The 13,922-nt window shown below is 28.0% G+C and overlaps 1 protein-coding gene across 1 annotated transcript in view; it reads right to left on the bottom strand.

Moving 5' to 3' along the window:
- LOC129975660 (retinaldehyde-binding protein 1-like) overlaps positions 1-12,250 on the bottom strand; it is a 49,383-nt gene extending 37,133 nt beyond the window's left edge. Inside the window, exon 1 of the mRNA XM_056088768.1 lies at positions 12,160-12,250. The gene's annotated coding sequence lies outside the window, so the exon portion shown is untranslated. The remainder of the gene's footprint in view (positions 1-12,159) is intronic.
- Between the last annotated feature and the right edge of the window lie 1,672 nt (positions 12,251-13,922).

Raw genomic sequence — 13,922 nt, 5'->3', positions numbered from 1 at the left:
AATCTTTATTAGAATTTCAAAGCGACCATTCCTGCTGGGTTTTTTTTAATTAAGGATTTTTTTAAAATTTAGTTTGATGTTAACTTTCTTAACTTTCTGTTGCAAGAAAAATAAATGCAAAAATAAAATATATATATATTTGTATTTCAGAAAGTTTCACCTCTTTCATAAAAATGGGAATTGACTATCATGTGGGAATATTAATTATAAATCTGTAAGCTTTATGTCACTTGACAAGCTGTATATTAATGTGATAATGTTTATAGGTTTTTATACTATCTATAAACCACATGTGGCATACAGATAGTAAGAAGAAATTCATGCAAAATTTCAGTTATTGAAATTATCTGCCAAGTTTAGTACATATTTACGACTAGAATAGAAGACGCTCATCATAAGAAGTTTCCAAATTTTTAATTGGATTTTTTTATTAATTAAAAGAAACTTTTTGCCTGAAGGTTATTTGTTCTTCTTTGAAGAAAACTGTATGCTTTTACCTCTGGATTCTCAATCACAGTAGTCATTCGTACTCCGAGGAATAACTCTTTCGTTTGCATTTATCCCACCTGAGGACCAAAATATACCTTTAAATCTATTGAATATTGAAGATTCTAAACTTGCTATAGTGATACGATGGACTAACAAGAAAAAAAATTTAAAAAACGCCTTATGCATTAAAAAAGACAGGTGTCTGATTTACAAGTCAGATTTTTCAAATAATATTTGAGTCAATTATATAATTGATTCTTTAAGTACGTACACAATATTTAAGCTGCAGTTTGAAACAAAATCTATAATTCTAAAATAAAGTATTTTCCTTTAATCTGGAATTAATATAGTAGAAGAATATAGTAATAATAATTAGAATAATATAGTAACCTTTAGGAAGAATGGTATCGAACTAATCAACTAAATCAGAAGTTGTGATAAGATTTATTAACAAGCTTTAACCTTAAGAATTGAATGGAGAAATCATCGCAACCAAAAAAGTCAAGGATCTATGTCCTGAAATCCAGCATCCAGATCCAGAGAACGGTTTTGCAAGGTCATCAAACTACGAATCCATTTCTAATTCCAATCTAATGACCATCAGAGTTGAACGTGAAGTTCGATCATCATCCCGATGCAGACCGTGAAATGTCGTTCGTTTCAAAAACAATGGTTGCAACCACGTTCGTTATTTACTAAATGTGTATATGTCACTCCTATTGTCCATAAAGTTGTGATCTAAACTAAGTCTTATATTGAAATAATCATGCTGGAGTTAATTACTTTCTTGTATACGTAGAATAGAGAAAGTATAGTAATCGTCAAGAAATTTGAACTCGAGATTTTGACGAATCTGTCCGAGTTTGAAAAACACATCTCAAAAATGCTTTGAGCGAGACGGTTGAAATTTAGTGTGCGGTCTTTACACCAAAGTTACAGATTTCTATCAAATTTTGAGGAAACTCTTTTCGGAGAAAGTCCGTCCGTCTGTCTGGCTGTTCTAATATAAGTTAACACGATAATTACAAAACGAAGAGAGTTAAGTAGATGAAATTAGGTACACAGATTTAACATCTATCGTGTAGACACTTTTCAAATTTGGAGCCAAATCCAATTATGGGTTGACTGTCTATCTGTACTTTTAGAAACATGTAAACATGACAATTCAAAAACGCAATGACTTTAATATATCAAATTTGGTATGGGATTTTGTGACATCAAGTACAGTTTTATGTCAAATTTTTGTTTAAATCGTTGGTGAAAAATACGTTTAAAATTAAATTCGATTTTCAGATACTATTAATCACATGTCAAGGATTAATCGCCAAAAAAAATACTCGCCAAGGATTACATTATAGATTCAGTGAAAATGTTAAATTCATGTCGAAAGTTAATATTTCGTAGCTATTGTATGCCAATGCCATGCAAGACGTTTTTTGGTATGACAAGTTTATTAGAGTATCGAGGAAGTTTTGTAGAGACTACTCCCGCTGATTTTCACTTCAGTGTTACTTTTAGAGAACAATCATAAGATAGGCCTTTATTCATTTACAAGGATAAAAAGTATGGACATTATACTCTCTGTCATATGTGGACATTATGTGTGCATTTATGGCTTCAGCGGGAGTTTAAAGGCAATAGCCTGTGATATAGCACTTTATAAAGCCCACTATTACACTGATGAGGATATTTCTAAATTTTTGATCTGTACAGAAGATATGAAAGGTAATTTAGATCACGACAATAAATAAAAACTAAAATATATCTTCTCTCTTTTTTTTCAAGTTTTTTTTTGTCCTGAATTCATTTCCCCATTGCTTCTCAAAGACTACAAATGAAATCTAGTTTCATTTCATACATTAGTTTTAGTTATAGAGGCCTTCAAACAGGAAAAGTTACTTTAATGGCATTTCTGTATTTAAAAAAAACTATTTAATATTTATTTGGGACAAAGACCTTCTATTAAATGCAAGGTAGTTATTAGAAACTGATGAAACATTATTACTCTAAAAATATATGTAACAGCAAATTTACTTATAATTAGAACCCAATTACACCAATTTCCAGATTATACCAGCTCCATTGTGTGACCCAGAATTTGTGTCCAAATTTTTTTCCTTTCATACATTCAAAATGCATTACGGTTTTAAAAAACTACGAATAATTCTCAAGGCCACAATGAACTTGTAAAAGGTAATATCTTAATTTAATGAGGTAATAACAATAAGCAAATGTATTCCTTATTTGTTAAAAAATATCTTTAAAATTGTCGCTGATTGCCGATCTAAATTTATATGACCTCGGTCTACTGTTGTGTTGAATTATTTATTAAGTTCAATCCATTGTAAAGCTATTTCCTTTGTATTCGAAATTAGCGTTCATCTTCAATCTTTTCCATTCAAGGAAAAAAAAATCACGTGAATTAAGAACCTGTCATTGATTTCGGGGGGGGGGGGAGATATTCTTTGGTTTAGCTATATTTGTTCATATTTGTAAAGGTGGAAGTTCATAATCGAAATTTTTCCACTCAATTTTTGATATAATACATTTCTTAAATTTTCTCAATAAAATGTACTATAAATAATATTTTAAGAATTCATTTACAAGTTAATTATATTAATTTTAATTCATAATCTAAATAAAATTTTGATTCTATATACTTGGCACCTTCTGATAATAAATTTGAGGAAAACGATATTTTTTATGAATGTTCAGAAATTTCTTGCTTATGGTATCCATATGATTTTAATTTCATCTTATGTTATTTTATTTGCAAATTCGAATCAAGAAAATAATTTGAAATCAAAGGCCAAAGGAGGAAGCAAGGGGGTTTTTGCTTTAAAACCAGGGTTACATTATTAAATAAATGAAATAGTGCACTGGCCACAAATTTACGGGGCCTCAAGCCTGTCTTGTAGTACTTTGAAAGCTATTTAGTTCTGCGCTTTATATACTTAACTATAAAGACCTTACAACAAAATTTATTCAAATTAAAATCGGGTAATGTTTAACTTAATTTTGAAACATTATTCTAGTTAATTCCCATTTGATAATTTCATATTATGTTACCTTAAATTTCTAAAAAATGCTGTACTTTATAATTTAAAAAAACGTACGATTCTATTATTAAATTTATTTATATTACATTAAAAAACGTTCCGCCGCTTTTTTTACTATTTTGTTTAAAATTACTTTAAAATTTCTTCATCATTCATAAAATTCATTCATATTTTTTGATACCCGTTATGCTGAAATAATTTTTTTTTTAAAGTGATCTGCAAATAAGCGTTTTGCTGTTTCAGTTTGACAAAATTTTCTTCTTAAAACTACTTGTATATAAAAATAAATTTAAATATTTATTAAAAAATATTTAACTTTGAACGTTTGTAGAGAGAAAAAGGATCTTTTATATTGATTGCCTAATGATCCTTAGAAAATTTAATCCTTCCCTGTTTGTCACTAAAGTTTACTATTAGGATAAATCAAAGAAAAGTACAAAGTTGCTTTTGAATAATTGAGACACAAAACTTATTGCATTTCTGAAGCTATTTACTCAACATATTTGGTTTGATATTTTATATTATATTAATAAAATTCTTATATTTTCCTTTGCATTAATAATATACATACATTTAAATTGGAACCTTTCATAACTTTTTTAAAAACTAGCCGCATTTAACAGCCAGTAGGTTTACTAAGATTAATCCTTAATAAAAACTTCAAATTAAATATTTAATATAACTAGGCCTTAATGACTTCCACAACAAAGTATTTTTAATTTTCAAATTTTTGTGGGTATTTCTAATTTTGATAGACAGATTTTAATAGACTCTTTAAGAAATCTTTCTCTGATCTTGAGATGAAAAAAGGGTAAAGGTAAAGGGTAAAGTATTACGTTTTTTCTGTCATCAGATACAATTTTGATTTACAACTGACTTTCACTTATTTTTGATGTTAAGTTTATTTAATTAATCATTTATCAATAATTAATTGAAGTTTTATTTGTAAAGACAACAAAATTTCAAAAATTTATTAAAAACATATATTAACAGAAACTTACCTAACATGGGACAATGAAAAATAATAACATAACATAAAATTTCATGAAAAAAAATGGCAGAAAAATCCAAGAAGAAATATTTGTCGCAACAATGAAAGCGACTTAAATTTCTTGTCAGTAATGAAATATATTGCTGTAAAATGAGCTTAAAAATATTTTTTAAAAATTATTATAAATTAATAACAAAATGTACGGCAACAAAATTTACATCAACCTATCAATAGCATCAAAATGAAAAGATAAATTTGTGAAATTTAAGATGGAAAAATCATTTTTAGTATAATATTTCTGTAACTACGTTGCATAATATCAAAATCTTTCTTAATTTTAACTGTAATTTCAAAAAAAATTCTCTCCACTGTTCATATTTCTATCTATTAAAGCATAATACCAAAGTTGATAATTCTAAGTCAAAAGGTCTGTTTTGTAGAGCGTGAACACACACAGGGACATATACATTTAACTTTATTAATAACGGATATTAAGTAATTATTAGTAACCTTTGGCAATCAGCTATTCGACAATTATATTAATAGCATTAATTTTTCAATGAAAACCAATTTTAATAAATTACATTTTAACAACCAAAGGAAAACATTAGTTTAAATAATCATAATAAAATTTGGTTTCTTAATAAATAAAGTTATAATTGGTTAGTTATATAAACTAAGGGGAAAATTAACTGAGGAAATTTTTCAATTGTTGAGTATTTGTGCTATGACAAGTCTTAATTTTGCGGTGTCTATAAAAAAAAAGAGGATAAAGGGGACCATTATTCGCGTATTTAGAGTAAGAGTGTTCCAGTTTCCAATTTACACGAACAAGAACGATATTTCAGAAAATTTATTCTTAAATTATTTTTTTTTTAATTTTTCAGAAAATTAGACTCTCGATATTATGAAGATGAATCAAATATTTGTGAATCGATACACACAATTTAATTTTGATGCTCATGAGATATTTACTCGAAACTTCTATTACGGACGCAGTTGCCCACCTTCCGAAAACTAAAGTACAACGGAATTTTGAAAAATGTGAATGTTTATTTTTGTTGCTCTTCATTTTTGAGAGATTATTACTTGAAGGTTTTGAGAAAAGCGAAACAAAGATGGTATAAAAAGATATTAAATGATTGCTTGAAAAAAATTTAATTGTATTCAAAAGCGAGGGGATTATTTTTTCTACACAATTTTTGTGAAGGGAAAAAAAATAATCTATAATTCTAGAATCTATAAAATTCCTATAACATTTTATTAAAACACTTGCTTTTTAATCATGCCATTTTGGAATAAATTGTGTTCCGTTTTCTACACTGAAAGTGTGTGCAACTAATATTTAAATATAAAAGAATTATATATCTTTTATTTTCAGAAATATTTACAATTCAATTTTTTTTATGTTCTATTTATTTTAAACATACGAAATATCTTCCCGAAATAATGGTAAAAAAAAATCTGGGGTAAAAAATGAAACTGACTTCGAAGTCTTTCCAGTTTCTGACAATAACTAGCAGCGCTATTTTCTATTCAAAATCGAAAGTCTTGACAGGTGCTTGAATATGCTAAAATTGGCATCAGTTCTTTTAACCCTAAAATACCATCACAATGCTTAAATTTTATTGGTTTCTATGAGATCTTTTCTACATGTGATAACGCATGCTGTATACTTGTTCTAGCATGTGATTTCTGCATAAATAATAACAAGACATGCGAACGGAAGCTTAGTGTAAATACCCTTTTCGTAAATGAAAATCCTCATCTGTCACTTTAAAGGACATGAAAGGAACAATAGAATGAGAATGGAAGATAGGACTGGACAACTGAATGAACGGAAATAATCACTAGAACGAACAGATACAGTAATGAACAATAAGAAAGAAACCAATCCCTAAGATAATTACACCCCCTAAGTCGTTGACTATTGGTGACTCTTAGAAATTTCACTTCCTTTCAGAGCTAGATGGAACGTTCGATGCTGATCGAGCTTTCGATTGTAGTCGAACTTTCAATTCTGATCGAATCCTCATGATCGTCGATAATCATTCCTAGCTCTATCTTCCGATTAGATTCGAACATTCCGATTTGGAACAATTTCGGGAAAAGACTAATTGGTTGATGGAATGATAATTCTTTGTTAAGTCGGATTTACTTCAGACTGTGTATGAATGGAATGTGAAGTGGCATGTTTTTTCTTTTTTTACTTTTTATTCTTTTCTGTAGAATATTATTCTATTATATTTTCAAAAATGTATAATTTTTCGAAATTTATAAATTTAAAAAAAAAATTCTTCGTTTCCATTTCATATTATATTTTTTATTAAATTATTTTATTTTACATTTAAAATAAAGATTACTTTTAATAATAGAAAATTTTATCCATCATTTGATAGATATCTAAATTATCATTCTGACTGAACTTTTGATGCTTATTGAGCTTGATCCTTATGCTTACTGATGCTTATTGAGCTTGATCCTTATGCTTAGTGATGCTTATTGAGCTTGACCTTGATCCTTATGCTTAGTGATGCTTATTGAGCTTGACCTTGATCCTTATGCTTACTGATGCTTATTGAGCTTGATCCTTATGCTTACTGATGCTTATTGAGCTTGATCCTTATGCTTACTAATGCTTATTGATCTTTATGCTTATTGATGCTTATTGAGCCGAGTTTTCAAGATGATTGAGAGTCAGTCTTGATCAACATCTTCAGATTTTATTTAAAAATATATGTTTAGAACAGTCTTAGAAAAAGACGAATTTGTTCATGAAATAATAGCTCGCTATTATTCGGGTTTATTTCATATTGTATGCGAGTGGAATATATGAGGAGTGTTAAATTTGGAAGCTTGCTAATGAAGCTGTTTTATGTTGATGAAATGAGGATGTTGATATATGTTGGCGGGATAATAAATATTTATCACTCGGATTTATTTCTGTTTATACGATTGGAATGTATGTTACTGTATTTTTTTATTCTCACAGATTTTAATTCTTTTTCTTTTCGAACATCCTGTATTTCGAATTTTTTTAAAAAATACCCCTATTTAAGGTGTATGTACACACTTGAAAATTCGAAAATCGTTCAAAATATCGAATTTTTTTTTTTTTTTTTTTTGGTTAATAATATTCTTTGATCCTTTAGCTTTCAAACGATACCAAAATGTTGTCAATATTCGAAATATTTCTCAAGTTATAATTATTTTTCTTGAGGTATTTTCATTAAAAACTCTAGTTACGGATTTTTTAAAACTCATTTTATGAAGAATATTTTCCCACTATGTTGCTTCATTCAAACAATCATGACTCAACAAGAAATGAACCAAATACAATTATTTATGTACCAAAATTATCTGTATGAAATAGCGGATGTTTTGTGCCTCAATCAAAGTTATATTTATAGAAATAAATTTTTAATAGCTATTTAAAAGTTAAAATTGCAGAAAAAATCTCGCTTTTTCTACTCATCGTTGACGAAAAAATTGTTTTAAAAAACTATATATTTTTATAACTTGATTGAAGCAGACAACTTGAAGACTAATATCAGGCATCATTTCCAACTAGAATTATGTGTCTGTACAAATTAGAATTTAAGATACCACGTTTCAAAAAATAGGCTAATTAGCTCCTTAAATATTATTTAATTAATTAATAATTAGTGTAATATGATCTTTTCGCACCGAAATGAGTTTAAACATATATTAATGACCTACTGTAAAAAAATGGATTTTTAAAGTTAAAATTTTAAAAAAAATTCTTCTATTGTGTACGTACACCTTCTGAATTTTGTTTATTTGTAAGATAAAAATTATTTTCAATCTATAATTATCTTTTACATTACTCTTTTTTATATTTAATTTAAAATTTAAAATTCCATAATGCACCTAAATAGATTTAAATTATTATAGATAGAATAACGAATATACTATTAATTTTCAGAGAAATAAGCGATGTTTGAGTTATGTTACTATTTTTTCAATGAGTTTATATTGTTGATAATGTATAATGGCGTGTTTTTCTTTTATTTATTAGATTGTTTCCTAATTACCTGAATACTGGAAAACATTTTCTGTGATTTTGATTCATTATTCTTCTATAAATGCGCTTATATTCCATAATACTTATTATTTCAAGATTACAATTCTGAGTCTCTTTTTTTTTCTGAACTTGTAAATTACATTAGTATTATTTTAATTCTAATTATCTTATGTACCTATCGACTTAAAATTCTAATTGCATGTTTAAATTTAAATCTACTTTTAAAGTAATTTAGTTAGTAACTTAGTTTAATGCTTTTAAAGTAAAAAAAAAATCATACAAAAAGTAATGATTTTCATGACAATAGACTTCAGATTTCGTATTCGAAATTTTCTAAAACCACTTAATGTTGCTTGTGAAAGGTATCAATATATTGTTTTTGTTGTTGTTGAGTGAACAATAACAAAAACTGACTTTTTTTAAAATCAGCAGTAAAAAAAATATATAATTTTATAAATTATTTCATTATTGGGAAATGAAATATTATGATAAAATGTAAAAGGATGACATTATTTAGATCAATATATTTTACTGAAATGATTTTAAAACAATTTTTTAATTATATTATTGGAAGATAAAACATGAATATTTTAAGTAAATAAAGTGAATATTCAACAAAATAGTTTCTTTTCATTTGGAGAAGTTCTGATTAGTCAGCATTTTAAGAAAAATCATTTATAATTTATAACCGCAATAAATAAATTAATAACAAAATCCCGAAATATCGAAATATTTCGATTTATATGAAATATTTCAAAAATGATGAAGATCGACTTTCACCTAGTCCTAATCAGGATGTTATGCCCTTTCAAATGAATTAAAAATCGGCGAAATCAATACAATCATTCGAGAAAGGGATTCTGTAAAGAGTTTTTCTCCATAGAAAATGCACTGTGAGTAGTGGCTTTGAAATTTGTCTAAAAAAGTGGCGAACAAAGAGCGCAGATGATTATTCTTGATGTGCCAAGGGAATCATGAGCTTCCATATGAAATAAAAATTAATTCAATTCAATTAGTGGTGAAAAATGCACTAGAGGGGCTGGTTTCTTAGTTTTTCTAATTATTTTGAACTAGTAGCCTTTGAAGACCACCAGGCTCGCCGGAAATGTTGGATATACTTATTTCAAATAAATCGTTTAAATATAATGTCCTGTCTATGATTCAGACATGAAAGTTATGCTATTTTATTTGTCTTATTTAAATTCTACTTATTGTGTCCATGAAATAGATTCTACTTATTAAGTACTTTCTAAAAGAGACTAATCCCATTACATTATAGCATGATTAAAAGCATAAAAGGTACGGTTCAACTATCTTTTAAATTGCGCGATAACTCTCAACTGACAAATGTAAGTTCAACTAGCTTTCAAATTTAACTTCCCTTTTTAATTCATTTTGTAAACTAAGCAGGTATTAAAACTTTCTAACTTTCAACAATGGAAACTATGTGATGGAAAATATATGATGGAATAATGAAAACGATTTTAGTTTCAGAGAAACTATATAATTTATGGTTGGAAATTGGGAAAAAAAATAATTTTTAAAAATTGCTAAGGTTCAAGAAGAATTTGCAAGACTATTAAATTGATATTATGAAACACACATCTTTTTAAATTTTCAAACGGTGTAAAATTCGTTTTTCTGCAATAAAATTTTCGTATGCTGTGGTGGGAAAATACGTGATGTGTGCTTTACTTTTATCTAAGCGTGATAAATCACAAAAAGGACAGAGCTAAACACTTGACATTTAATACTTAACGTTAAAATGGAGGATCTATATAAAATTTTCGAAAGAAAAATCCTAAAAAGGAAGTCTGTTTATCCGTCTTTTTGCGAACACAACTCAAAAAATCCAAATGAGAGAGATAGTTTAAACTTTGCATGTAGTTTTAAACCACACTATATATCTGTTTCAAAAATCCGTCCAATCATACGTCCAAAATGTGCATTTTATTTTCTCCTCTAAATGGGGGCGGAGGATTAGAACTTACAACTTCTAGTATGAAAATTTGAACGCGATAACGCTTTAGGTTTTGTTTGTCTATCTTTATTTTATTTTTAACATTTACTCTTAAATATATACCGTCACAAAACACACTAGTATAAATCTGATAACCAAAATGTAAATTATTCTTGTAAAATATTTTTTAAGTTCATTAGAATTAGAGAAAAATTATATAGTGATAAGTTTTTTTCCCTGAACAGTTTTTTTTTATTCTCATTTCATTTTAAAGTAACATAAAAAGGATTAGTAAAATGTGCGATACTGTTCTCAGAAGTTATCGAGAGAAAACATTCAAATTTCAAGTTTTAATTGAAAATATAATTTAAATTTTAAAAGCAACTATTTAATATATAACTACAATCCAAGAATTAAATAATGCTACATTTTGTACATCTATGACGAAATAGCCCTGTCTAGCATTTTAAATCATTTTTCCATCATATATGTTTCAGTTTAGAGATATATTTACCCAATCCAAGAGAACTTAAGGCAACCGCTTTAAACGGCGAAGGATTTGAATATAAAAACAAAATTACAAAACAAATACTAACAAACTGTTGCATCAATGATGAATTCAATAAAGTGAAAAAAGTGACATCAAAGATTAAGCAAAAATGAAATGAAATCAAAAACCAAAGCAAGGACTAAATAACAAATTTTGTAACAATATCAGATTAAAACATAAATTTTTCAAAAGTTAAAAAAAAATCAAAATATATAACATTTTTAACAGGAATGATTAGTCAACATAAATTCTGAAATATCTTTCAAAATAGAGATGAAAAGCTTTATAGTCTGAAAAAAATTTAAAACAACCCACTAGTATTAAAAAAAGCAAGGCTACATTTTTTTTCCATAAAAACCTCTTTTATTCAGAGAGTTCATTACCAACGCAACAAGAAACACTAAAAATTTCTTTCAGTTTAATTATATTTATAGTTAACTAAAATTTTAGACCATGCAACTTTGTTGGTATCTGTAAGTCTGTTCAAATGAAATTCTCCTGTATAAATGTAATTAAAAATAAAGTGATCTACTTCTCTTAGATAGCATGTCAACCTATTGATATGAATATGTTAAAAAGTTTGTCATGTATTGATATGAATATGTTAAAAAGTTTATGCCATGTAGGAATATGTTAAAATATAGAACGAATTATAAAATTATACGAAGGCCATAATGACCTAATATCCGAATCTTTGTTTCACGATTGCAGATTCCTGTCTTCAAGACTTGATACCATGGAATATCATTGTCATATATGGGCTTGGTGCAACCTAAATCAATCAATAGTCAAAGAATCTCTTATTCTTCATCCGGGTTTGTTCGAAATAACGAGGGTCCTCCTAAAATAGCCCTTGGGTGATTAATCTATGAAAATATTGTACCAAGCAGAAGAAGAAATGTTCCCGCTGACTTTCTTAAATTATTCTCTTTTCAAATATTCCAAGCACATTTCTATAATTTTGCAACAAAGGAAATCGAATAACTTCAACTTCTCTACTAAATACACCTTTAAAAAACTCTATCGCTGAAATCATAAAAAGAAAATCAGGAAGCTTACACTCACCTTTGTCAAACCACTCAGCTGTCTCCCAATAACCACCAGATGATTATTGATCGGACTTCATATAGTCTACAATTCTCGAGCAAATCTTTCGTCACGCTTTCTTAAAGCATGCTCAAGCGCGTGCCTCCTTTCTTTATAGAACATTCCATTCTCAAATTGACGTTAATTTTATGACCTTCTGTTAAAGAACAATGAAATTATAGCCCTCGGTGATTTTCTATTTGAAAACAATTTCATAAATATGTTAGCCATTCGCCCAAAGTGCGTAGCTTATTAAAGAAAAAGGTTTTACCCTTTTAAAAGCAGTGGGGAAGATTATAAATGTGTTAATTTAAAGATGTACTTAAAATTCCTTGAATCTAATATTGTATTTAATACTGTAACTTAAAACCAACAGAAGTTTGTTCGTGATTTTCTCGTAAACTCAGCTTCTACATTTTAGTTTCCTAAAACATTGGGGAGAATTAAACATTTTGGATTCCTTCCGTTGACTTACAAAGATTAAAATTTATAATTTTTTGGTGTTATCTAAAGGTTAAAAAGACTCATTCATTCATCTAGTTCCTTGTGTTTCCGAGTTATTACTTTATTAGGCATTAAGTCTGTCAATTTGTATTTGTGCGAACTTTCAAAGTAAAATTCTTTTTTTTAATTTATAATTTTTATTTATTAATAAGAGAAATATTAAAATGAAAAAATATAGCACATAAATTAAAATTTCCAAAAAATTCATTTGCTAAAGTTGATTTTATAGCTTAACTGGAACTGTATCAGTCAATTATTGATCCTATTATGTTTTCACATAATATACAAGGTGATCAAAATTAAAATATCCCTATTCTGAGCTCTCTATACAGCGAACTACTCAGTATAAAGGCTCCAAAATTATTGAACATGGGGAAAAGGATTACGCGAGAAAAAAAAATTAGTTCTAGAAACACCGATAGATGGCGCTTTGCAACAAAAAAAATTTGCTGAAAAGACACAAAATACACTTTGTAATATATTTTATTCGAAAATATGAAACATTCAGTCACAAAGACCTTATCGATACAAGGGAAATTGCACAATATGGTTTAGATGTAAAGTTTGCATTCTGTGGACAGCTTGTTCAACCGTGGATCATAATCGGTCGATTGAGATGCTTCTCACATGCAGGGTGATACTGTCTTTCAAATCTGTCAATGTTACCAGGCGTCCTCAATAAGCAAAATATTTTAAGTATCCTCAAAGCCAAAAATCACAGGGATTAAGATGTATAAAACGAGATGATTAGGTTGCCGGCAACACACGATTAATTATTCTATTATTAGTAAAATGTTGCTGAAAAAACTGCTGTACAGAGAATCTAATGTGTGGCAGCTCTGCATCCTGCATAAAAGTAATTGAATCAAGACATTGGAGCTGTTGAATTTGGGGTACAACAAAATTTTCGAGCATGTTTTGGTACCTCCTGGTACTTTGAGTAAATTCCCAAGTCGACGAAACTTTCGAAGTGTAGCTGCAGCATTTCCTTTGTTTTCATAAAACAACTTCACAAGCAAAGCGCGAAGCTATTGCTGACAAGAACGACATTTGCCTAGCTTTATCCCTTTTATGCTTAGAACAGTAACAGCAAGTCAAGGGTTTAGGCAAATTTTTGTGCTTATAGTGCGAAATTGTAGTTACAATAAGAATTTAAATTTATTCACTTTTTTATCTTTTTTCATATCAGCAATAGAAATTAGAAAGTAAAAATTTCATACCATGTGTGTGTGTGTGTG

The sequence above is a fragment of the Argiope bruennichi genome, chromosome 7 (assembly GCF_947563725.1).
Source record: "Argiope bruennichi chromosome 7, qqArgBrue1.1, whole genome shotgun sequence".
In the NCBI taxonomy this organism is placed as follows: Eukaryota; Metazoa; Arthropoda; class Arachnida; order Araneae; family Araneidae; genus Argiope; species Argiope bruennichi.
Note: the sequence above shows the minus strand (reverse complement) of the source record. Positions and strands in the feature narration are given on the sequence as shown.